At 42.9% G+C, this 27897-nt stretch overlaps 1 protein-coding gene and 1 pseudogene across 1 annotated transcript in view; one reads left to right on the top strand and one right to left on the bottom strand.

Moving 5' to 3' along the window:
- Aldh1a2 (aldehyde dehydrogenase 1 family member A2) overlaps positions 1–27897 on the bottom strand; it is a 113051-nt gene that overhangs the window by 83078 nt on the left and 2076 nt on the right. The gene's annotated exons all lie outside the window — the stretch shown is intronic.
- Positions 238–27120, top strand: LOC128105201 (vacuolar protein sorting-associated protein 26A-like; annotated as a pseudogene).

Raw genomic sequence — 27897 nt, 5'->3', positions numbered from 1 at the left:
GTGGGTTACTGACTGGTTATGACTCCAAAACTCTGCTTCAATGCAGAGCACAATACTTTTCTTTTGAAAGGGATCCTCCATGTTTGGGGGACCCCAGGAGCTGCTTTTAAAAGTGGGGACTAGATTCGTGTTTGTTGTAATGCCTATTTTTACTTCATATACATGCTACAGTGGACGATCCAGGCATACAGTTGAGCGCCATGCTTTATCAGTAACCACACTTTAAAGGAGGGAGAGATGGAGATCCCACTGGCGATCCCTTCTGCCAGGCTGAGGAAAAAGGCATCAGCGCCCTCTGCAGCTGACAGCGCATATGTGCAGGTGAATATGTATGAGTTTAATGTTCTGTGTGTGTACTTTGTCTGATACTAAGACATCTTACGAACATTTAATTTGAATTGGTTTGCAGAAAAACATCTTGGAAATGCAGACAAATTTTAGACAAGCTGGTTTAGAAGAAAGATTGTTATTAAAAGATCTTAAAACAGTTAAATTTGCCATAGAAAATGTTACACTTAGAGCCTGCTCACGTAGAATTTAGAGGTAGAGTGGCGTGGGCCACAGATGAGGCACAACTGTTACTACCATGTCAGGTTAGGAGACTTTGCATTTATTGTGTTGGAGGGATTGTGGGTGTGCTTTCCATGGTGTGCATGTGAAGGGCAGAGAAGAACAAGAGTTGTTTCGGTTCCCTCTCCCACCATGTGGAGCTACAGGACCAAACTCAGGAGGCCGGGCTTGGCAGCGGGCACCTTTACCTACGGAGCCACCGTACCAGCCCAGGTCAGGGGATTTTGAGGGACCTTTTCCAACTGTTTAAGTGCTTGGCATATAATGCAGATTTTTTTCTCTTTCATATTCCTGAGTTTACATTTGTCTTTTGACTTTTAAAAGCCCCCACCTACATAGATGTCTTTGCTCTTAGAACTTCGGCTCCACAGAGCTTGTCCATTCCTCAGCGTGCACTTCCTCCCGAAATGCTGGGCTTATCCATTCCATTCTGAGGATCTTCAGGTGTAAGGGATTCTCATGCAAACAGTAATGTTTGGGATAGAGACCCATTTCCACAGCTGCTAGAAAACAAAGCCGAATGAACAATCCTTGTTGTCTTCTGTTGCCTTCTGGGAGGGGCCACTGAAAAGATGAGGGACGCTACCTGTCTTTGCAGCAGTGGAGGCAAGTTAACCACTTCTCAACTATAAACTCTGTGTGGAAAGCGCAGGGCAAAGACAGGAGGCATTCAAGGCCAGGACGTGAGCATACAGTTTGGACACCCAGAGCCAACTAGCAAGGAATCTCGCTTCAGGCATGAACTGTGACTCCTTAGCTAATATTGATAAACCTGGAAATACTAGTTTATTAAACACACACACACACACACACACACACACACACACACACACACACCCATGTGATATCCCTAGTGCCCTGTTTGTAATGAGTTTGAATGACAGTGACTAAATATGCAAAGTACCGGATGGCCACAGGAGAAATGCAGAATGACCGTAAAAGAAGACATCAGGAAAGACGAAAGTCCCTCATTTATTTCTGCAGAACCGTCCCTGGGTTTCCTCATATTTCTGATTACTCTAGGAACAGACAGGAAACCCAAACGATAAAGACAGAATTTTCCAACATGAAGTCCAACAGAAAACTCCTGTGACATTTTCCGTGTGTGTGTGTGTGTGTGTGTGTGTGTGTGCGCGCAGCGCGCGTGTGCGCGCTCGTGTGTAGCGACCAGAGGACAACCATGGGTGTTAATCCTCAAGAAGCTATCTACTTTAACGTTTTTTTAAAGGTAGAGTCACTCATTAGGAACTCATTGATCAGGCAAGTGAGGGAGTCCCTGCTCTCTTGTCTCTGCCCCCCCCCCCAGTTTTGGGTTACAGGCATGCACCACCACATCTAGCTTTTCACATGGGTTCTGAGGCCTGAACTCAGGGCCACAGAGCATTGTACCATACCAGCTGAACCAACTGTCTCCACAGCCCCGTCTTGTGACATTTTTTAGTGTAAAGGTAACACAAGTGTAACCCCGCACATTAACTTTATAAACTAGGATTTCCAGAAGCAATGCTGGGAACCGACACTGCTTTCAGTTTCCTGGATCCAAATGATGTGACCTCAAGTATGTGACCCTTTGCTGAAGGAAGACCTGAAATAGAGGGGAAACCAGTTCATTTTCCCCACAGCAGAAAAGCAGCCATTACTCAAATACTTTCCCCACAGCAGAAAAGTAGCCATTACTCAAATATTGTCAGTTTACTTATGTGTATATATTTGGCCATCTTACTCTTGCTTAGCTAGGAGCAGGGGGCAGACCTTCATGGAACAGTTTAATGGTTTTTAATGTTAATTCCATTTATAATCATTTAGAGAGTTAGAAAAAAAAATGTCTGAATGTCTGGCTTCACTCCAGACTCCAGTTACTCTCTGTCCAGCCAGCCTTGATGGTCAACTTGACACAGCCTAGAGTCACCTGAGAAGGGATTCTTGACTGAGGGATGGCTCAGATTATGCTGGCCTATAGGCATCATGTCTGTGGAAGATTGTTAAATGATTGTTTATCATTGCTGTTAAATGATGTTATTGTTTATGATTGTTAAATGGCAGAGGAGGGCCCAGCCCACTATGGGCAGCCCCATTCCTGAGCACAGGATCCTGGACTGTGGAAGAAAGCTAGGTAAGCGTGAGCCTGGGAGTGAGCCTGAAAGCAGTGTTCTTCCACGGGTTCTGCCCAGACTTCCTTCAGTGACAGGCCGTGAGCTGGAAGTGTAAGCCGAATGCACTCTTTTGCCTCTTCTCTTTGGTTCGAGTGTTTTATCACAACAGGGAGGAGATTAGAACACATTCAAAAGGGTCCCAAGGTATTGATAGATGTGCAGATGGGGGCCGGGATGGTGAGATTCGTCACAGAGGTCCCACTCTCCAGCCTGGGTCAGAGCGTGGGTTCTGTACCTTCTCATTTCATAGCGCTCTCGCTTTGCTATTTTAAATTTAATATCTGAAAAACAGATCGAGCTTCAAATGGACTGACCTTTCCACTAATGTATTTCACCTAAATTAACAGAGATGATTAACTAATTCGTGTTGGAATGGTGCACTTTCCAGTTCACATTTATCAACTCTTAAATGCTTGCTTTGGTGTTACAATTTAAATTTTTTATTATTACCCTTTAAATCTGAAGAAATGTCTTCCATCTAATGAGTCAAACTTACATATTCAATTAATAGATTCATTATAGGCTAATGAATATGGAGGCAGCCCAGGAGCAACATCTGCTTGCCATGTGAAGCTCAAACTTCAGCTACAAAAAGGGAAGCAATCTATTATGTAACTGAAACAGCATGAACTTTCCATTTGAGAAAGCTCAGAGATAGCTCCCTTTTTGGGAGAATAGGGGACTCAGGACTGAAAGAGAAACGTATCTGAAGACATATTTTGACCCTAAAATATAGTCTATGTTGTTATTCTAAACAATCATATTTTTTCTAATGCAAATTTTTAAAATAATATGTGCTTAGGAAAATATATATAAGGACACCATTAGTATTATAAATTAAACATTTTAAATACTTTATTTTATCTGTGTGTGTGTCCTTGGATGTATATGTAAGCACATCTCCTGCTGTGGGAGCCTGCGGAGGTCAGAAGAGGATGTCCAATCTCCTGGAACTGGAGCCTCAGGCTGCTGTGAACTAGCCTGTGGCTGCTGGGAATCGAACCCTGGGATTCTGGAAGAGCAGCCAGTGCTCTTAGCCACAGAGCCATCTCTCTAGCCTTTGAATTAAACATCTTTAACGGTGGTATATACGAGGCTCATTCAAAATCATGTGATTTTGCAGCTTGAAGCCCGTGTCTTGCCATCATTTAGGAAACTAGACACTCGTGAATTCAGTCGTATTTGGAGTGCAGACAATTTAGAGAAGAAAAATGAACTTCCACAAACAGTGTTCAGTTGTTGGACTCTCGGCTTCTTATTTCCCTGGCTCTGAAGAGATCATCACTTGCAGTAATTTTGCAAAAACTCACCAGTTTCAGGAAGAGCAGATGAGGGCTGGGATTGACTTGAAAAACTGCCTTTGAGGGTGTCAGGATGGCCAGGAATGGAAAGCCACTGACAAAATCTGTGATGTCCTCCATGTCAAACCAGGACCAATGTCCACAGTGAATCAACAGGAATATTTCAGGGGCTGAGGAGATAGTTTAGCTACTAAAAAGAAAGGATGTGATGGCATGCAACTATGGTTCCAGTGCTGGGGAGGTGGAGATGGAGGATACTCGGGGCTCCCTGGCTAGCCAGACTAGCCTACTAGGTAATCTCCAGGTTCATGTTAATCTCTGGCCTTCATACACAGCCACAGCCACAGCCAGCCACACACACACACACACACACACACACACACACACACACACACACACTCACGTACACATGTACACACATACAAATACACACATATAAGTACACAAAAAATAAAATTCATCTCCAAAGTATTTCAGAACAGCTGCATAGTACTCTGCTGAGTAACAAAATACATTTTTATAGTTCTTACATTTATATAGATACTTATATTATTAAAACATGACATTTCTTTTTTAAAATTTTTTTTTAAGTTTTAAAAATTAAAATATAATTATGCCGGGTGGTGGTGGCTCCACGCCTTTAATCCCAGCACTCGGGAGGCAGAGCCAGGCAGATCTCTGTGAGTTGGAGGCCAGCCTGGTCTATAGAGTGAGATCCAGGATAGGCACCAAAACTACACACATTTCCCCCTTCCTTTCCCTTCTACCAACCCTTTCCATGTAACTTCACATTCCCTCTTAAATCATGACCTCTTTTCCTTTGCTATTGTTACATATGTGTGTAAACACATAAACATATAAATACAACTTGTTGAGTCCATTTAGTGTTGCTTTTATGTATATGACTTCAGGGCTGACCACTTGGAAGTGGATAACCAATTGGGGGCTCATCCTGAGGGCCAGCTAATTCTCCCTCTCTCGGTAGTCCTTAGTGCCTGCGATTCTTCATGTAGGAAGGGCTCCACGAGATTTCCCCGCCCACAACGGCGTGTCTACTGCTGTTATCATTGTTCAGGTTCTGTTTAGGCAGCCAAGTTGTTGAGACTTGACGGGTGTTTGGCTTCGCTGTAATTTCTAGGAGACATGATTTCAGAGCAGACTTCTGGTCCCCTGACACACTCTTTCCACCCCCTCTTCCAAAATGTTCCCTGGGCCTTGGATCTAGGAGTTGGTTTGTAAATGTATCTATTGGGCCTGGACACCCTATAATCAGTTCTTCTTTGCATGTTGACCAGTTTTGGTTTCCTTTAATGGTCTCTGTCTGCTGCAAAGAGACGATTCTTTGATGAAGGGTGAGGGTTACACTTACCTGTAAACATCTCCTTTCCTAAGTGCAAAGTCCCAATGTCCTTGCTAGAATATCTAAGTACCTAAAAATGAATTAGTGCAACATACATGTGTCTATGACTGAAGGCCTCCTATATGCTTAGCACTACTGGCTAAACCCATGTGTGGGTGGGCGAAATGGCTAAGTGGACAAAGGAGCTTGCCACGCAAGCGTGATGAGCCAAGTTTGAATTCCAGAATTCAAATAAAGGCTTAAGGATAGAACCAACTCTATAAAGCAGCTCTTGACCTCCATATGCTGTGGCACACACACACACACACACACACACACACACACACACACACACACACACGCATGCACACATGATTATAAACAAAGTTTTAAAAAAGAACAGCAGACTCCTAAAAGTGAGTTTTTCAAACTAGAAAAGGAAAGTAACTCTTTATCCAGGTGGTCATGGGGCATCTAATCTTAAAATTGTGGAATAAGCAATTCAGGCACCCTTGAGCCACGAAAGCTGTGCTGTGAGCTGGGTGCGGGGGTACATGCCATTAATCCTAGCCCTGGAGAGGCAGAGACAAATAGATCTCTGTGGGCTTGGGGCCTGGTCTACATAGCAAGTTCCAGGCCAGCCAGGGGTACACAGTGAGACCCTGTCTCCAAACAAAAAGTTGTGGCATAAGTGAGATATGATCATTGCATTGCATCTTCCCAGCCTTCTTTTTTGTTTTTGTTTTTGTTTTTTTGTTTTTTGAGACAGGGTTTCTCTGTGTAGCTTTGCGCCTTTTTCCTGGATCTCGCTCTGTAGACCAGGCTGGGCTCGAACTCACAAAAATCCACCTGGCTCTGCCTCCCGAGTGCTGGGATTAAAGGCGTGTGCCACCACCGCCTGGTGCATCTTCCCAGCCTTCTAAGAAAAGCAGGCACAGCACTGTAGAAACTGGGGAGCAGAAAGAGCCACTGCCTCATGTCAGGGGTGCCGTGTTTAGGCCTCAGAAGACATTAAGATGGCATTGTGCTCTGCATCGTGTGTTGTGATATGCACAGTCCGAAGAGAAAAGTGCTGTCCACCTGGGAATCCTAAGGATGGGATTTGAACTGGATGTAGGTGCTAAGGAGTGTGGGTAGGGAGTGGGCTAGGTAGAGAAGGCTAGTGGGGTGGTAGAAAGACCTGGGCAAAGTTTGGAAAGCTTTCATTACAACAAAACTGTGGAGGAAAGCCTAGGACAGAGCTTGTCTGAACGGGAAGCTAAGTGTTGGTTTAGAAGGGGAGGCTAAAGCAAATCAGTGCTGTCTTTCACACACCTAGGAATCTGCTTACACTATCATATTACATGGAGTAGCCAGGAACAAATTCCAGGAAAGTATCCTATGTCATTACCATCCAGTCTTATAGGTGGGTAGGCAAACGCAGAAAAAAGGAATAGAATCAAAGGGTCTTTAAGGTGGGAGGGATTTCTGGGGCCCACAGAAAAAAGAAAAAGGAGGAGGAGAAGGGGGAGGAGGAGGCAGGGTGATGAAAGGACTGTGAAAGACTTCCACTTCTTTCTTTTCTCTCACAACACGATGTGTAATCATTAAAATAAGACAACACACTGTTGTGGAGTATTACTTTAACTAGGCAAAGATGTGTTACATTTGTTTATGCTGCAGAATATTACTTTAACTGTGTAAAGGTGTGTTGTAGATGGGATTTTTCCTATGTTCCACAGCTGCTCGGTCCCAAATAAACACACAGAGGCTTATTATTAATTACATACTGTTTGATCTATGGCTCAGGCTTAATGCTAGCTAGCTCTTTCATCTTAAATTAACCCATCTCTACCTTGGGCAACAGGCTGGCATCTCCCTGGCTCTGCCTTTCTTCTCTCTGTATCTTTGCCTGGATTTCCTGCCTGGCTATAACCTGTATTGCCATAGGCCAAAGCTGCTTCTTTATTAACCAATGGTAGCAATATATTTCACAGCATACAGAAAGACCATCCCACAGCACTGTGTTACTTTTGTTTTTGCTGCATTTGTTTAACAGTGTAAAGATGTGTGTTTAATTATGTAAAGAGATGTGTTGCATCTGTTTCACCTTGCCTGCCTAAGGTATCTGATTGGTCTAATAAAAAGCTAAATGACCAATAGCGAGGCAGAGAAAGGATAAGCAGGGCTGGTGGTCAGAGAGAATAAAAAGGAGGACTCCAGGCTCAGAAAAAGAAGAGGAAGGAGAGAAGGAGGAGGAGAGAAGGAGGGAGACACCTGGAACAAGAAGCCAGGCAGACGCCAGCCAGACATAGAGAAGCAGTCAAAATAAGATATACAGGAAGAAAAGTAGAAACAAAAGGTAGATAAAGAGAAACAGGTTAATTTAAATTAAAAGAGCTAGCAAGAAATGAGCCTAAGCTAGGCCAAGCGTTCAAAACTAATAAGTCTCTGTGTCATGATTTGGGAGCTGGTTGATGACCCAAGAGAAAAAGCCTGGTACAACACACAGTGGGTTTCAAAGTCAAAACAAGGAAGATATTCAAGATGAATGAAATAGCATGATTAGCAGCAGCCAAAAGGCAAAAATCACTCAAGTGACTGTTGAATGATGAATGGATAAGACAATGCGGGGTATCCACGCAATGGGATGTCACTCAGTAACTAAAAAGATTGCAAACTACAATATAGATGAACTTTGAAGCCATCCTAAAACAGAAGTTCTCAACCTGTGGTTCACAACCCATTCAGGGGTCAAACGACCCTTTCACAGGGGTAGTATACAAAATATCCTGCACATTGATATTTGTACTATAATTCATAACAACAGCAAAATTACAGTTATAAAGTAGCAACAAAAATAATTTTATGGTTGGGGTCACCACAATGTAAGGAAGTGTATTAAAGGCTTGAAGCATTAGGAAGGTTGAGAACAACTTTTAGGACCTAAAAAAGAAAAGTCACAGAAGACCATGCATTACATGGGTCCATTTATTTAAAATGTCTAAATTAGACAAATGTATAAAGACAGAAAAAAAATTAGGCTAGAGCTAAAGGGGGAATGGTATGACTGAGGGCCAACAGCAAGGGAAAGAGGTTTTATTTAGGGGTTAATGGTGTGTTTTAGAATCAGCTGAGGTGATAAACACACATCTCTGGACATACTGAGAGACTCTGAACTGGGCGTGGCCCTTGGGTGATCCATGTGATGTGTGACTTGATTTCAAATGACTATCTATAAATAGGATGAACTTATTACAGGAAGACTAAGGGTGGATAGCAAGACAAAGCTCTAGAATTGATGAGTAAAAGGTTGCTGGTAATTAAAAGGGAACTTGCTGCAGTGTGGAAGAGCCCACGTGAGTGGGTGAGGGGGAAGTGGGGAGGGCTGTCTTTGAAGAAGTTTGGCTATGAAGAGTGAGGTCAAGGGACACGATATCTCCAACCGCCCTCTAGTATTCTCATTTACAGCTCTTATTACAGCTCCTATTTCTGAAGGGAGATAACCCTTTGAACTAACATGCGGCTCTCTGAGCCTACCTTCCACCATCAACCCTGATCTCACACCATTTGTCATGTTCTCTTCTGAGTTGCAACACGAGGAACACGCAACACACACACACACACACACACACACACACACACACACACACACACACACATTGGGGCTATTCTAGAAATCCAGCAGTGGAGGATTGCTTTTTATTTGTATTCCTGATACCAGATTTTCTTTTTCATTCTTTCTTTTATTGATTAAATTTACCAATAGTCTACTGATTCTAATTAGTATTTTCAAAGCATCAACTTTCAGTTTTGTTAACTTTTCCAATGTATGCTTATTTTCTATTCAAATAAGTTTCAGATTTCTTCCATTTTATTTGGGTTTAGTTTGTGACTATTTTAAGTTCCCCCTAGAAAGATGGTCCCTGGACAGTCTAGAGTTTCTTGAACTCTTTTTAAAATTATTATTACAATTATTTATTTTGTGTTTTGGGGTGGCATGAGTACCACAGTGTGTGTGTGGAGGTCAGAGGACATCTACTTCTAGCACGTGGGTTGTAGGGATCAAACTTGGTCATCAGTCTTCATAGTGAGTATTTTCCCCCAGGGCCATAGAGACGGCTCAGTCGTTAAGAGCACTTGCTACTCTTGCAGGAGAGGAGCCGGGATTTGCAAAGGCTCCAGGTTTGGTTCCCAGCACCCACATGGAGGCTCACAACCACCTTTAACTGTAGTTCCAGAGGAGAGTCCTCTTCTAGCCTTCTCAGGCACTGCACACACTCAACCACTCCTGGTGGTTCACAGACATGCATACAGGCAAACACCCATAAATATAAAACAAAAATAAAATCTCTTTAAAAAGTTGTGTCCCTTCAGTTGATGTAGGTTTTAAAGAAGAGAGAATATTGTGGATAACTTTATTGTAACACATTTGAGAACGAAGGCAAAGCAGGACCTACACAGAAAATATAACTTTACCCAAACTGATCCAAGAAGAAATAGAAATAGAAATTTGCTGGCCTGTGGTTAGTTCCATCCAACATTCAAAGCAGATAGTCTTTCTGGAAAACAGATAACTCATGTTCTGAGCTTGTCCTAATCTTGATACCAAAACCAAACTATAAAAGAGGAAGGTTTAGGTCAACTTCATTAGTGAATACTGTTTAGGGGAAAAATTACACATGCAATATTAACAAGCCCCAGAGAGAAAATCCAGAGAATCATGAATAAGATGAGCTCTTCCAGAAAAGCAAGGCCCACTAACAATTAGGAAATCACATTATAAGGGACACACTATGAGCAGATCAAAGAAAAAAACCATATGACCTTCTCAGGAAGTACACAAGAAGTACTTAGCAAATGTCAACACCCATTCACAATAAGAAAAATTAGCAAATAACTAAGAAAAGGGAAGTCCCTTAATCTTAAAAAGGTTGTATAATGAGAAGCCCACAGAGTCTGCTTAAAGGGCAAAGGCATCTTTATTAAGAAAGGAAAACTCACAAGACAGAACAGAGAAATTGTCACAGAGTCCTGGAAAATGTGAGACAAGGTCCCACGCTGTTCTTCTGCACCTCAGACTGTCCCAGCATCCAGTCTGTCCCATGAGGAAGGGAATAGAGAGTGCCTGTGTGCATCTCAGTCTTAAGGGTCACCAAGTGAGGCCATGCCCCAGGGGCATGTACTTCAAGGTCATAAGCAGGTAGAGCAGTTACCTGCTGCATCTCTAGGGGTGGTGTTTCAAGGTCATAGACAGAACAGCTACCCACTACAAGGTTTTTTTTTTTCTTTAAAAGTACATAGAGTAAATATGACACTTAAGGTAAACCTATGTTTTGTATGATTCAGAGAATGATCATTCTTTTGGTTTTGGATGAGTAAGTTTATTAAATATATAGCAAACCAAAAGTAAAAGAATAAATAGCAAATATCAGGTAAGTAGGTAGACAAAGATAGGCAACAGACAGCAAAACAACATCAAATTGCATGCTCAAAACATCCAGCAGAAATTAACTGAGAAAGCCCGGCTGAGGCAGCCGGAGTGTCTGGCAAAGCAAGAGTGTCCCTCAAGGCGAGGCTTCCAAGAAAAAGAATAAATAACAGAAAGATAACAGCAGCAAAATCAGGCAAGGGCTTACAAATATCCAGTAGAAATTGATTGGGGAAGTTGAAGCAATGGGCTGAAATTCCTGATTTACAGCTCCCTTTTAACCCCACAGGGATGCGCTTCCCACGGTTGAATGTCCGACATTTTTTTCTGCCGTAACCCCCTGTATGCCAGAGGATAAACCACAGTCCCCTATGTTGGAAATGGTTCACCTTCCAGCTGCTCTCAAGGACAGGATGTTTCTACTCTTGCACTATTTTGCCATTCTTTCCCCTCTCTATCACTGAGTTAGGGGGATCCAGGCCATCCCTAGACAAGGGGTCTTGAAGGACACTTGAGACAAACATGCTTGAAATATGGGGGAGAAGGACCAACCCCACTTCCAGAGCCCCTTCTCAATGAGCTCAAAGAGTGTGTGACGATTTACCAATATGGTGTACATCACAATCTTTAATATTTACTTTATACATATAAAGTTTAATGACATATATGTAGTGATATATATACACATATATGTATGTTGATATGTTTGTTCAGGTAAACATGCATAAGTTAATAAGAGCAATAATAAATATGAATGAAATAGCCAAGCTTGAGGCTCATACCTGTAATTCCAGTACTCAGGAGGTGGAGGAAAGAGGATCACAAATTTGAGGCCAATATGTATCAAGAACTTGCCTCAGAAAAAGTAATTTAAAATGTATGTGTGCAGCCACGCATGATGGTGCGTGTCTTTAATCTCAGCACTCAGGAGGCAGAGGCAGGTGGGTCTCTGTGAGTTCAAGGTCAGCCTGGTCTGCATAGTGAGTTCCATAGTGAGACCCTGTCTCAAATAAATCAATAGATAGATAGATAGATAGATAGATAGATAGATAGATAGATAGATAGATAGATAGATAAAAATGTACGTGTACCTGAATATATACAGAAAATATAATAGCAATTTATATAAATTGCATGTTCATTTACATGGGTTACACAACCATGCTTACATAGTTTGTGACATAAATTAATGTCATATACAGATAAGTAATTATGCACTTATATTATAGATGCTAATGTCACCAGGTTTCTTTTGGTTTGCTTGAGCGCTTCTTTCCCTAACTACAACTGTCCCCTTGTCTTGTCGTTGTATTTTATTGGTGTATTTCTTATCATTTCAATGTGAAGGTTCAGCTATCCACGGACTTCGGAGACTTTTTAAAACTTTATCCCTGAATTTTCCTTTCTGTTTCATGTCTTGGGCTTTCTACCATCCGGACAGAAAGCAGACTTCTCTGGGGTCGTCCTTTCAATTTCCCTCTCATTGCCTTCGTGCCTGTTCTCTGCTCTGATAAACACATATTTGACTCCCCATGACTTTTATCCACACAACCAGTTATAAGCTAAAATAGGTCAGACCTATTTGTTTCTTGTCATTTCTAATTCACTCGATGACATTGTTCCGCTCTCGATTTGTGAATTCTTTTACAATTCATTAACTTATTCATTTATATGCATGTGTGTGCCTGTGTAGGGCCCCTCAGAGGCCAGAAGAGGGCACCAGAGTGTCTGGAAATGGCGTTACAGGCGTTACAGGCTGAACCCTGGTCCTCCGCAAGAGCATTAAGCTCTGCTGAGCCATCTCTCCATCACCTGTTCTGGAGTGCTTTACCGTCTCTTTTGAACCCCTGCCATTTTCAAAAGCCATTTCTTCTCCGAATGCTTGTTTTTATTGAACTCATAATTTACCAAGTTTTAAAATTGTTTCTTTCTTTTATTTACTTGTTGACAATTTCACACATATGCATGTTGATCACACTCACCCCCATTTGCTAAGTTCTACCCGAAGCGATCACAGATCTGCTTCTCTGATTGACTGTATTTTCTTCTGAAACGGTTTGCCCTCAGATTCTTGACCTCTAGGGTGTAAAAGTGACGTCAGAGCTGAACTGTAGACTTCTTTGTTTTTGTTTGTTTGTTTGTTTATGCACATTTTCCCCCCAGCCTTAGGACCTCAGTGCAAGAAATTGCATTTAACCCACTTTAAAGTTTGTAAGACAGTCCACATGGGGGTGCAAGAGAGCTTGCCTGAGGTTGAATGCAGCTTTGCAGAGGCCAGCTAGCTCTCTCCCCAGAAATCTCATTACATTTTGTTGCAGATAGAATAATGGTCCCCAAAGATGTCCCTGTCTAATTCTTAAACTTGTACGTATTTCACCTTATGTAGTAAATGGGCTTTGCTGATGCGATTAAGATACAGATCTTGAGATGGAGGAGGTGTCCTCAAGTACCCAGTACAGCTCTTAGAAAGTCCTCAGGAGGGGGAGTCAGAGGAAAAAGGGGCTGATGATCACAGCAGATGTTGGAGCCACGTGCTTTGAAGATGGAGGAAGGGACCAAGAGTCGAAGAAGTCAGGTGGCTTCCAGAAGCTGGAAGAGGCACAGGAATCCATTGTTTCTTGGGTTCTCCAAAGGGAGTAAGGTTCTATAGAAACCTTGATTTTGTCTTGGAAAGATACATTTTGGACCATTTAGCTCAAAACTGTAAAAAAAAAAAAAAAAACAAAAACAACAAATTATGTTGTTTTTAAACCACCAAGCTTGTGAAAGCAGCAAGAACTGTCCATGTATAGCTGCTGGTCTGTGTCTTACACACAGAATGGTGTTGGTGAGACTCTTTAGACTTGGATTCCCTTGTTCTATGGAGTAAGCCCCTAAAGCAAGGCAGGGCTGGGTGCTATTCTAGAATGCCCCAGACTCAATTTTTCTGTGTGTTTTCTTCCTTACCAATTAAAAAGGGGGGGGGGTGTAAGTTAAAGTGTGAGGTTATGCATGCAGACAAATACTCATGAACATAAAAAAGAAATTAATATTGAAATTTTCTACATTGCTCTTCTTTTTAGTCTCCTATAAAGGAAAATATCTTTGTTGCTTTAAAGTGGTTGAAACGAAAGTAATTTTTCATTGAGTAAATGAACTATTCTCCTCTAAATCTTTCTTCTGTAAATGTCGCAATAGGACATATTCCAGAATAGCTATTGTTGGATGGCAGACAAAATACTCGAATGAAGGTCTCGGGGCCTTTAAAGGGTACAGAATTGTTTTCTAGGGAACGACGCAAGAGAGAATGATCCATTGAGGTGTGTCTAAGAAACTTTGTCCCAGGAGTGTTTACTCCTCTCCTGCCAAAGCATGAATGGAAATAATACATGATTCCACTCTAGATCAAAGTGACTCAGGTCTTCTTAATGGAAAACACTCTGAATGGTAAATGACGGGGAAAACGGTCTTCTTCAACACTAAGGAGAAACGCTAGAAGTAGAGAGGGGTGAGGTGAGATGAGAGGATACTCTTGGCAGGGCAGCAGTGTGAAGGGTGTAGAGTTAGGAAGTGCAATGTATCGGTGCAGGGTATTAGTGACTTACGGTGAACCAGCAGGGAGAGGCTAGAGACGAGATCAGAGATGAGCCAAGGGATTTTGGCTGAGTGTCTTCGGATCTGGGTACAGATATGAACTGATCTGGTAAGCAAGAGTAAGTCCTCATAAATTTAGCAGGAGATTGACCAAGTAAGAGTGCTGATTGATAAATAATTGCCTGGGTTAATAATTGACGGTTAAGACAGAGAATCTTCACAAATTTGGAGCATGGATTGTCATGGCACATTGAACAATGACCCCTCAAAGATCCCACCCAGGTCCTAATGAGCCCATGAATGCTATTTGATACCCAAACAAAGGTAGTGGTGTAAATATGGTTGAGTTAAGGAAGTTGGAATTGGGAGAGTGTCCCGAGTCACCTGAGAGGGGCCAGTGATCTCAGGGATTCCTGAGCAGTGAGTATTGAGCAGTGAGTATTGAGTAATGGAAGATGTGACAACATAGGACTCCAGTCCTGTAGGGAACAGGCCACAAGCCAATGAATGCAGCTGGCCTCTGGAGGCTGAAAAAGATCAGGAACTGGGATAATTCAAAGGTGTACAGCCTTCTAAAGATCATGGTTTCAGAATACTTGAAGATACTGATGAAAACTATTAGTTTGCAAAGAAAAATGTATGTATTGTGCAAATGCGCAATGTCTTTAAAATAATAGTAGAAGTTTTATAAATCCACTAACAGTCATCTATGAACCTTTAGAAGATATTTGGATCCCATGTTTAAAACACCTTGGAGTTGATAGATTATTTTAATTTATACTTAATGCACATAACAAAAAGTCTAAATTGCATTGATAATGTAAGAAAAATGGTGTAAATCTGAATTATTATAGCAGAAGTTCAATACCCACCATGAGAACAAAGTTCAATCAGTATTAACTCCGAGATTTTAAACCTGGGAGAAGAGGAGACCAGGATGTCAGCAAGAAGGTGAAGGATGGGGAGAATGTTGTGGAATATTAATTTAAAATGTGTTACATTTGTTTGTGCTGTGGACTATTTGTTTAATGATGCAAAGATGTGTTGCATTCTTTTATGTTGCATTTGGTTAACTCTGTAGAGTTGTGTTACTTTGCCTGTCTAAAACACCTGATTGGTCTAATAAAGAACTGCACAGCCAATAGCTAGGCAGGAGAGAGAAATAGGCAGGGCTGCCCAGCAGAGAGAAAAAGAGAAAAGAAAGAAGAGAAGGAAAAACAAAAAGGATAAGGAGAGGAGGATGCCAGGGGCCAGCCACACAGCCAGCTATGGAGTAAGAAGTAAAGAAAGGAATATAGACTAGATAAAGGTAAAAGCCCAGAGGCAAAAGGTAGATGGGATAATTTAAGAAAAGCTGACGAGAAACAAGCCAAGCTAAGGCCAGCCATTCATAAGTGAGAATAAAGTCTCTGTGTATTTATTTGGGATCTGGGTGGTGGGTCCCCAAAGAGCAAAGAGTTAAAACAACTACAGGAGAAGGCTCAGTAAAGATAAACACAATGACTTGGGTTCAGACCCCCAGAATTCACACACAAAAAAGACAAAGCTAGACATGGTAAGAGAGTGCTTATAGCCCAGCGCTAGGAAAGCGGAGACAGATTCTGGGGTTCACTGGCCAGCTTAGCCTAGCTGACAAGTTCTATGGTAGTGAGAGACCTGTCTATAAACAAATGAATAAATAGAGGATGGTGGCCAGCTTCTTAGGAACAACACTTGAGGGACAACACTCTGACCTCCACACGCATGCACACACATGTGAATGTGTACTTTCACACAAATGCACAACTTGGTGTACTTGCACTCACACTCACAAGGACCACCCTGCAGGGAACTAGCCCCCACCTTTTCCAGGTTTCCTATGAGAAGGAAAGAGGAATAAGGCTCTTGTAGATAGAATTATAGGCCTAGCCAACTGTGGGAGCCCACAACTGACTCAGTTTCCCAGTTTGAATCTGAAGCCTATTCTGAGTCAATAGAGTATAGGCTTGCTTGCTCCAGAGCCATGAGAACGTCCTGATTAGTCCATAGAGTCTCCTTGAAGGGCTGTGAGAAAGTCCTGATCAGCCTATGGGAAGAAACATACTATCTAGCTAGATGCAGGCTGCTGACGCCAGCCGAAGGTACATTGAGATAGAAAATGAAACTGCCTGCTCCTTGACTCAAGGACAGGATAGATAGTGGTTGAATGCCTGTGCTGTGCATTGTTCTACTTCTGTCCTTCAAGGCTGTATATAAGCTGGCTGTGAAATAAACTCAGCCACTGACTGGTAGTCATCTCGACTCTTTTCTGTCTTCTTCATTGTCTCTACAATCTGCACACCTCCACCCGGATACCCAGTCTGACACCTCGGCAGGCTCTGACAGCTAAGGAGAGGAAGAAAGACAGAAACACAGGATAGCTTTGGGAGGGCCTGGGTCAATACCCAATGACCCAGAACTTTATTCAAAAGGGCTTTTCATAACAATGCCAAGGAGAGGAGCAAAAGATCTCCCCTTTGCTAGAAACAACCAGGTGTAGACACTTCCAAACACCTGGTACCCAGGCCTGTGGTCCAATCATCCTCTTATGCAGTCCTGCTGGGTAAAGCAAGCTCAGATTTCACTAGGGAACCTCTATGCATTTCCCTCTCCCCCTGCCCCCCCCCCCCCCACACACACACAAATGGAGAAGATAGAAAGACAGACTGGCAAGTTTGCAGGAAAAAGATATAGGTGAGAATCCATGGTATGGCAGCTGCTTTGTAAGATCAGAATCAAATTCCAGGACTTCCCAGGCCTGAGATCTTGGGGGTGGGGGATAGAATATGAGGAAACCCAGAGACCAGAGATTAGGGTCAAAGACAATCTTGAGAGAATGACTATGAGTGTGGCCAACGGCACTGTTTGTCACGAGCTATTTTGCTAGCAAGGAACAGAGTGGAGCCAGACAAAGGGCCTGAAGTTGTACGTCACTGATCCATCAGAAGAGGATGTAGCAAATGTTCTGGAGGAATGCGTGGATTCAGGACCCGGAAATACCTTGGTGCACATCAGGATTTATCCAGTGCTGTTTATTCCAGGTATATACCAGGAAGCCCATTTCCAAGTTTTTTTAAATTTTTAAAATTTTTTTAAAAATATTTTTATTTTGTAATTAATTTAATTTTACATATCAGCCAAGGATTCCCCTGTCCTCCCTCCTCCCATCCCCCAGCCTTCCCTCCCAATCCATCCCCCATTCCCACCTCCTCCAAGGTAAGGTCTTCCCTGGGAAGTCAGCCCAGCCTGGTAGATTCATTTGAGGCAGGTCCAGTCCCCTCCTCCCTACACCAAGGCTGAGCAAAGTGTCTCAGCATAGGCCCTAGATTCCAAAAAGCCAGCTCATGCACCAAGGATGGGTCCCGGTCCCACTGCAGTCCAATTGGCGAGAGAGAGAGAGGAGAGAGAGAGAGGAGAGAGAGAGGGAGAGAGAGAGAGAGAGAGAGAGAGAGAGAGAGAGAGAGAGAAGGATTATATGAGCAAGAGATATTGAGACCATGATTGGAAAAAGCACAGTGACAAATAACCATCTTAGTGGAAACACATGAACTGTGAACTAATAGCTAAGGAGCCCCCATGGAACTGGACCAGGCCCTCTGGATAAGTGAGACAGTTGATTAGCATTTCCAAGTTTTTAAACGCAGTGGCAAGGCTGGAGAGAGGGCTCAGCTGGTAAGAAACCTTGCCGTTCTTCCAGAGGACCTGAGTTTGGATGTAGACCTTTTTGTGGTAGCATGGCATGCCATGTCTCCAGTGTCTAGGACCTGTGAATGTAATACACTTGGTACTTTTTCTGAGACTCCTTTTTGTCTCCTTTCATGTTGTCATCTGCCTGACTATCGTATAGAAGAACCCAGAATGATATTTATGAAATGATTTCTGTGGTGCCTCATTGTGCTGCATGGTGCCTGCCTGGGGCCAATGGAAAACAAGCTTATCCTATCTAATCTCATCTGCCCTGTATCACACACCAAGAGGGTGTTATTCTGAAACTATAACCACTCACCTGTGTTGTGAAACTGAGGTCATGATGTTGTCATAAAGGAAAAGGCTGTTTGGAATCTGGAAAAGTATTGACAGAGAGGAACACTATCGTGTGGCAGTTACGAAGTGTCCTACAAATGGTGACATATAATTCATTTGCTACTCAGAGCTGGCCTGGGAGGTTTGCATTATAATAGTCTCTTTTGTGCAAATGGGGAGACTGAGAGACAAGGATGGGGGTTCCCTACTGAAAGTTCCATGCCTACTAAATGGTAGACAAGAAATAGAAACCCAAGGTCCCTGACTGGGGTTTTCAAGCTCAACCCTGACCTCTAATCTCTCTCAAGAATAGGAAACAGGTCTTCATCACTGCTTGCCTCGAGTGCCAAGTCGAGTTCCAAGAAGGAACTGGTTCCTTCTGTGGGTAGGTCCTGGAAGTTAACACAGGTACCTCAATCAAGCCAATGTCTGGATTTCTCCCAAAACAAGGTGATGAGGGGGAGGATATTGGGCTTTGAGTACAAAAAGTTTCTTGGTTACATCTGGAAAGGCATAGGAACTGCCAAGATTGATCTGGAAGACACGTGTGAGGACCAGGACCATCTAAAGCAAGAGGAGACACATGGGGTGAAAACCTGATTGAGGAAAGGGGAGTATGAAATGGACTCCCAAGATGGAAGGCCTCAACTTTGGGAAGATGTATCTAGAACCAGGAAGGAGAAGCCACAGTATAGAGTATGAAGTAATTCATTTTTGGAGGGAGTAGCCTTTAGGTAGAAGGAGAAGTTTGGTTATGGGGTTTTGAGGAACTGATAGAGGCAGCCAGTTCTCGGTTCCAGCCTGTGTTTTCTAAGAGTCTAAGATTCCTCCCCTGTAGGATTCCCTGCCCAGGAGGCATGCGCCGATGCCAGCAGGAGTGAAGCAGCCACCCTCCACTGTAAACTAAAGAGCAGGCATTTGGTTAGAAGCCAGAGTGAACTTGGAATGTGAGTCATCTTCCAGGACCTTTGTTTTCTTCCTCCTCCTCCTCCTCTCCTCTCCTCTCCCCTTCAGTTCCCTCCCTCCCCTTCCCTTCCCCCTTTTCCTATTTTACTCTGAGTCAAGGTCTCACTCTGGTCCCCAAGCTGTCTTGGAACTTAATCTGTAACCCGAGTTGGTCTTGACTTTTCATTACCTTCTTTAGATGGGCCTGTCTCAGACTTTTGAGAGTCAGAATTACTGATGTGCCATCTTCTCAAGCATGAAGACAACCTATTGAGTCTCAACCAATTCTCCTTGATCACAAACTTACTTTCAGAGAAGAGTCATTTTTAGTATACAATATTTCTTTCTTTTCTTTTTTATTTTCTTTTTTAAAAATTTATTTATTTTTTTTTTTCGAAACAGGGTTTCTCTGTGTAGCTTTTCACCTTTCCTGGAACTCACTCTGTAGCCCAGGCTGGCCTCGAACTGACAGAGATCCACCTGCCTCTGCCTCCCAAGCGCTGGGATTAAAGGTGTACACCACCACTGCCTGGCATATACAATAGTTCTATTTATTCTTTGATGTCAGTTTAATTTTGTTTGATGTAAATGTAAATTCCATACATTTATAAATGTATTTTGATCACATCCAACCTTTCCTATCCTTCCTCCAAACCCTCCCCTACCAATCCCCTCAACTTCATCTCTCCGCCCCCACCTCCTTTTTCACCCACTGAATCCAGTTAGTGCTGCTTGTATGTGAACAGTTGGAGGGCCATCCACTGGAACTTGGGCAACCTGCTAGTGGCCACTCCCCGACTCTCCCTTCCCCAGGAGCCATCAACTAGCACTAGGTCCTCAGGTGGGGTTGGGACCTTCTGAGCCCCTCTCCATCCATGCTGGAATACTGACTGGCTTGATCTTGCTCAGGTAACCACAGCTGTTGTGAGTTAATGGTGCAATGGCCACGTCATGTGCAGAAGTCCGCATTTCATGCGATACTCCTCTCCATCCTTCGGCTCTTACATTCTTTTTGCCTCCTCTTTCCTGAGGTTTCCTTAGCCTTGAGTATATATGATGATATAGATGTCCTACTCAGGGCTGAGAGCTGATTGTCACTTCTTCCATAGAGAGTTTTTCAGACTTTCATTACCATCTTTATATGAGCTAAATGTTGTAGAACTTCTGTATACTAAGACTTACTTTACTCACTCATAACTTAATGATATTATATTCCTTAACATTCTAGAAAAATTCTAAACTTCACTTTCTTCGTCTCCCCAAGTTTCACTACTATTTTTGATGTAAAATATCCTGACAAAATACTTTGTTCTATTTTTCTCTATCATATGTATAAATACAAAAGCAACCTTCCATCTCTCCTTTCAACTAGACTTTTGGCCCTGACCTGCCTACTGTACTTGAATGAAACCAACAGACAAGCACACCCAAGAGTAGAGAGATAGAGCAGGGATTTGTGTTCAGATCTTGACCTCACCACAAGATGACCGGGAGAACCACCACAGAACCACCACCTTTCCCACACCCAATTCTGTGACCCTATTTATCTGTAAAAAAATGGAAGTGTTACTAAGTTAATTTCTTTGACAACAGCTTGCCAAATGAAGTGATTGGTACTTAGCTAGTCCTCATCTCTGCTTCAATTTCACCCTAAGCTACTTGATAATACAGAACTTGTGTGCATTCACCAAATTTGCCAAGACTATGTTCAGGAAAATGCTAAGTGGTAGAAGAGAAATATATGTCTTGGGTTCCAGGGCTGTTTTTCTTTAATCTTCCTGTGCCCAGGACCCAGTGCTAAGTACACAGTCACTCAAAAATGTTTAGTAAGTCCAGTGTGGTGGTACACATCTGTAATCTTAGCACTAGGGAAGCTGAGACAGGAGGATTTTTTTAATTTAAGACCATGTAATTAAACCCTACTTTGAAATGTTTATCAAATGTTTTCTGAACTGAGCAAAATCAATGGAAAAAAAAACAAAAAGAATAAATCACACTATATAAACATCATAGGCAATATGTCCAGTCAATATGTTTCAAGAAAGCAGGTCAGACCACTTTCAAGGTATTCTTTACAATTTTCCATGTACCAAATATAAAACATATTTAAAGTTACAGAAAAATGCTCATATGAGGGTATTTTGGTTACCATTTTGAAGCAAATCAATTATGTTTTTCTTATTGTCCTTCAAAAACATGCCAAATGTCAACAGTCAAGAAGGCTTTGATATCATGGAACAAACATGCACTGGAGAGCCTTGCTTCATTTGGTCAACACACTTTCCCTTAAACAAATTCTCTCTGAGCAAATATTTATCATCCTTGGACCCACAAGATCAATGACTAAAGCTTGGGGGAGGACATGAAAGGCCTGGGTCCAAGGATGCCCTGTCAGTACACACAGGAGCTCTGACCGTGTTCCATTCAGATGCCTCAGTCAAAGTGAGCTGACCAAATAACTTCCTACCTGCTTATGTGATCATTGATCAATGACTTTTCTTTTCATCATTCCAGCTGGGAAAGCTACTTAGCTAAGTGAGGGTTTTATTAATTATTTAGAAATAAATCTATCTTGGGTCAGCAGATTAAAAACTCCAGCAGCTAAAATCCTCAAGCCTGAGATCTGAGTCCAATCCCCAAGACCCACATGGAAAGAACTGACACTTGAAAGTTGTCCTCTGGGGCTGGAGAGGTGGCTCAGCGTATAAGAGCACTGGCTGCTCTTCCAGAGGACACAGGTTCAATTCCCAGCACCCACATGACAACTCACAACTGTCTGTAACTCCTGTTCCAGGGGATCTGATTCCCACATACAGACATTCTTGTAGGCAAAACACCAGTTTATATAAAGTAAAAATAAATAAATTATTAAAAAAAAAAGAAAGGTGTCCTCTGACCTCCACATGAGTATCATGGCATGTGCACATGTACTCACGTGCACATGCACAACCAAACAAATAAAATGTTTAAAGAAAAGAAAGAATGAAAAAAAACCTGTATGAGTAGACAGGGCTGGAGTCTCCAGAGTCTGTGGACTAAATGGGAAGACATACAGAGGTGCTTTACATGACATGTCCATCAGAAATACGGCGTTTAAAGACATACCTTTTGCTCAGAGACAAAGGTTTTACTGTGGTGTGCTGTGCACTGACTTTCTGTGTCATGGTTCATTCAAAACTACATTTTGTTTTAGGTTTCTAGAGGCCATTGAACTGTATTTTCCACTGACTAGTTAAGTTAATGTTTTGATTTGTCAAATCACCCTCTGGAATTTCAGAAGATGAGTAACACTTCCCTGCATTTGTATCTCAGTGTCTTCTGGAAGGCAATGGAGAGAGAGCCTCAGAATGGTCCTCAGGAAAGGATGCCAGGTCTTCTCTGAGGACATTACGTAAGGAGTCACCTACCTGAGAAATAAGTGGGTGATCTCTACTGTTTGCTTCTGTCCATGATATCACAACAAATAAGCCATTAGGAGAAGAGCTCTAAACACTGGTCCTCCGTGTATGATGGCTCCACAAGAATTATAATTTGTGTAGAAACTTCTAGAAGAAATGTATTCTGCTGTGGCACTTTTATTGGCCTGTTGGTGATATATATGATTGATGGCAGGACTGGAAAGATAGCCCAGGGGTTAAAACCACTTCCTGCTCTTGCAGAAGACCTGGATTCAGTTTCCAGCACCCATATGGTGGCTTACAACTACCCATAACTTCAAGTCTAGGAGATCTGATGCCCTTTTCTGGCCTCTGAGAGTGCTGCATGCGTGTGTACATACACTCAACACACTCAAATATACACATAAAGACATAAATAAATATAATAAAGAGTTTAAAAAATGATTGGCCAGGTGACAGTTACTTACTAGAACAAGGAGTTCCCAGGCTCTTGGGCTTGGATGGAGGGTAACTAACACATAATAGCCAGCAGAAATTGAGGGGGGATCTCCCCATTGGCAGAGCTCAGAAAGCAAGCAATGAACTCATGTTCCATTTGCTGAGCAATCAGGAATGCTGTGTTCAGCTTCCTTGCTAGTGAGAGGCCTTGGGCTGGGAGATCCATGGAAATACTGGGGAGCAAAAGTCTTACTCAGATCCTTTCTAGTTCACTGTTAAAATGTGGGGCACGTGCACTCTATCTTGACTCCCCAACCTAGTAAATAATTTGGGACCCTATCATAACAACATCACAATCACAGCACTAACTGCCATGCCACTAACAATGACTGCTGTTGGCAGTGCACCATGGTCCAGTCATGTGCCTTTGTTATTTTGGAGATGGGATGCAATGTTTCACTCCTGGCCTGTGTGACCAGCTGCATGCCATCTGGAGAAGCACATGATTGGGACTGTGGAATCAATCCAGGTCCAGTGGCATGTACGGGACAAGTCTGTGACCACAGTCTTACTCTCACAGTAAACTTCAACTCTACTCATGGACTCTTTCCCCGATTGTGTGCATTTATTCTACAAATAGCATATTTATAAAGAAACCCTGAAAGCCCGAACTAAACTCCATTTATAATTCCAAATTTCCTTTCAGGTTTTGCTAAGTGGGATTTCCTCATGTGCTTGAGCAACAAATAGCAGTAAGTTATTGGGGCCCGGGGTCCGAAGGTTGACATTGGAATCCTCACTTACTCATTTGCCTACAGCATGACCTTGGGCAGGCCACTGCTCTTGCCTGATGGTCAGTTTCCTCACCCTTGAATACAGGGGGTCTCTTCTCTAACTCAGCACATACTTGTGGAAGTCCTGTATACCATGGGCATACTAGGTCCTGGGTGAACAGTGAATGCAGATTCTAACCTTCAGGCACTCCAGTATAGCAGGAGACATGGACAAATAAGACATTGCCACTTTTGCATGCCTTTTGTACTTTAGAGGGTTGTTTTGGAGTCTTAACAAGATACTTCTTGCAAATGTATGAACTATTTTATGTGTGCATGCATATGTATGTGTGCCTGTGTATATATTCATGTGAGTGCGTGAGTGTGGTGGAGTATGTGAGACCAGAGAAAAACTTCTGATGCCAGCGTGTGTGTGTGTGTGTGTGTGTGTGTGTGTGTGTGTGTGTGTGTGTGTCTTTTTTGAAACAAGGACTCTCACTGGCCTAGAGCTCACCAATTAGTCTAGACTGACTGGCCAGTGAGCCCGAGGGGTTCACTCCTTGTCTCCCTCCCCAACGCCGATTAAAAGCTTATACTACCATATGTGACTTATTTTTTTAGATGTAGGTTTGGGGAATTGAATTCATATCTTCATGCTTGTGTGTACTTTATCCATGGAGCTGTTACCCCACTGATGAAGAGCTATTTTTAGAAAATACTTATAAATTCGTCTTCCATGAGATAATTTCCTTGTGAGATGGCCTGTGTTTTTCCTATAGAGAAAAGACCCATAGTTCTTTTTTTTAATGTATAGTTTATGGACTTACAGTAAAGTGGGGTGGTATTCCTGATGCAGAATATTTGGCACAGCTCTGTAGAAATGTCCAGTGTTCTGTCTTTTGCCTCTTTTCAAAGGCATGTCCATCTCTCATCTGTGGTGATATTTTGTATATGCTCTAACAAATAAAGCTTGCCTGAAGATCAGAGGGCTAACATACCCAGAAGATCACCGGTGAGCCATAGAGGCCAGGCAGTGGTGGCACACACCTTTAATCCTAGCACTTGGGAGGCAGAGGCAGATCACTATGAGTTCAAGGCCACCCTGGACTACATGAGATTAATCCAGTCTAAAAGAGAAACAGAGCCAGGTGGTGATGGCTCACACCTTTAATCCCAACACTTGGTAGTCACATGCCTTTAATCCCAGCACTAGGAAGGTTGAGACAGGAAGTGATATGGCTGGGTGGGAGGAGATAGGAGTTCACCCCCCTTTTGGCTGAGGACTCGGGAGCATTCAGTCTGAGGATTTGTGGAGACAGGATCTTCCCCTTTCGGCTAAGGAGTTGGCGAGGTGAGAAGTGGCTGTGGCTTGTTTCCTCTGATCTTTCAGCATTTACCCCAATATCTGGCTCCAGGTTTTTATTGTAAGACCAATTAGGATTCAGCCTCAAAGGGACACCATTCCTCATCTTGTGCCTAAATTCCGGACCAGAGGTATAGGCAGGAGGGCCTACAGGACAAGGAAAGGATGGGATATTGCTGACAAAATTCCTCCCTGGAGCAGATCTGAACAATGTCTCCCCTCCTCCTAAGGTCACAGTGACAAACCAACACACCAAAGTCCACTCTAGAGAACCAGTCAGTTCGTTGGCTTACTTACAAAGCATGGGTGAGGGGTTACGTACAGAAGTGTGGGCGACCCCAGAAGAGAGACTCAGCTTCCCTATGGTTGCACAGCTGGAAACATCTGCCTCTGCTCTTCCCCATGTACACTCTAGCCTTTCCCCAAGACACCAGGGCTTTGTACAATTAGGAAAGAATTGCATACAGTTGATTGGGAGGAGAGGCCAGATACTCAGATGAGGGTCCCATGACCCTCCTCACGCCCCTCTGCTAGAAGGGAATACCAATAGTCCAAAGACTCAACTGTGAGGCTCTTTTACAAGCAGGCACAGCTGAATTCATGGTGTAGCTAATATCTAAAAGCTTATTTCTGGGATCTTGTAAATGCACCTGTGCCAGGGTTCTTGAGTAAAATAGGCTACATCAGACTATCCCACAGCTGAGACAATCTTGAAGAGAGACAGTCTCTGGAAAATGGGATTGTCATAGCACCTGTCATAAGCCACATTCACACCAAAATCTTATCAAGAGTTGGCTCCAGAAACCATTTCCAAGGCTGAGAGTTCTCCTGAGGGAAAGCTGAGTGACATAGGGGACCTGGTTGTGGTAACAATGAGTTTTCTTGGAGGCTTTTTTTGGTCCTATTTGTGAGACTGATGTTGCCCTTAATGATGGGGAAGCCAGGAAACGGCAGACATGAGAATTGAAGATGGCCAAGGAGAACAGCACTGTCTCCTCTTTAATGGAGACTGTTTCAGGAAAGGTAAACCTAGTCTTTAAGCAGCCTGCAAAGAGGCTGGAGCATCAAGGAATTATAATTGAATCTGTAGGTCAAATTGAACTTTTCAATGACAAGAGGAATATTCATGAATCTGTAAACCTCGTGAAAGAACTAGACTTACCCAGAAAACTGACTCGGGTCAGAAGTTAGGATTTTGAATTTATGCAAGTTGAAAAGCCGTGTGAATCATACATCATATCTGTGCCCATGTCCGCCTGGGGTATTTTCCTAAGGTGACGGTTGTGAGGAGGCCGACAGACTTAGTGAAAGAGCACGATCTTCTTGTTCACCAGCTTGCCACCTATCCTGATGTCAACAACCCTATTAAAATGGAAGTGGGCGTTGAAGACTGTCTGCACAGAGAGTTTGAATATAATAAGTCAAAGTAGCATTTAAAGGATGTGATTATCAGAAAATTTGCTTCTTATTGGTAAGGATAAAACACAACACGTGGAGTTGCAACTGATCAAGAAAGATCATGGGAATTGGACCCAGCACCACAACACAAACAGTCGCTAAGTATGAAATCATGGATGGTGCGCCAGCAAAAGGAGAATCTATTCCCATAAGACTGTTCTTAGCAGGGTATGACCCAACTGCCACCATGAGGGACCTGAACAGGAAGTAAGGTCCTCTTTGAATCTGCTTGCTGGTGAAGAAGACAGAGGGGACTTCAAGCACCAGGAGGCCATCATGAGGAGAAAAAAAACAAGAAAGCAGAGGATGAACTCTTCACCAGCAATTTGAATTTCTGGGATCCCAGCCTGAGATGTAAGCAGACGAGGACAAAGGAGCAAGACCAAGACTGTAGCCCAGAGGTGAAGCTCAGCAGGTCAAAGATGGCTGCAGCCTGGGGAAGGTCCACCTCCACGTCTGCCAGTCTTCCTCACCCCAAAGTACTGCGTCTATTTTACAGTATGATCAAAGGGTCTCTGTGTGTGTGTAGAGGGAAACCCTCCCAAATCTGATTTGGGTCCCAGTTATTATCAAAGTATCTCCTGCTGTGAAAGAGTTGTGGTTAAAGTTCATGAACCCATAGAGTGCAGGTTCACTTGAGCCCTTTGGGCCACACCAAGAAATATGAAACAGCACTGTTAGTTTTGAAGGAACTGTGACCTGAGTACACTATACACAGTGCCTGTATGAACATGTGCACACACGGGAAGATAAGAAGCTGGACCTAAGGGCTACATGAGTAATTCAACTCAAGTAAGATTCGGGTCTCAGCATCCATGTCAGGAAGCTCCCAACCCTCTGTACCTCTAGCTCCAGGGCATCAGACCCTCTCTTTTGTCCTCCATGGGCTCTGCACACACATCCCAACACACAGAGAGACATACTTAAAAATAACCAAATTTTAAAAAGGAAGAAAATGGCTTTAGTTATCAAAAGGCAAGGTGAACAGGGTTTGGACAGGAAGACTAGAACAAAAATAACATTCTAGATGAAAAGATATAGCACAGGCAGGAGCTTGTAGGTAGAAGTGAGCAAGGCATGTTGTGAAATCCACATGAGTCCCCTCAAGTGAAATAAAATTTCATGCTGAGAATAT

Source organism: Peromyscus californicus, unplaced genomic scaffold (assembly GCF_007827085.1).
Source record: "Peromyscus californicus insignis strain IS unplaced genomic scaffold, ASM782708v3 Scaffold_11__1_contigs__length_118956290, whole genome shotgun sequence".
Lineage (NCBI taxonomy): Eukaryota > Metazoa > Chordata > Mammalia > Rodentia > Cricetidae > Peromyscus > Peromyscus californicus.
Note: the sequence above shows the minus strand (reverse complement) of the source record. Positions and strands in the feature narration are given on the sequence as shown.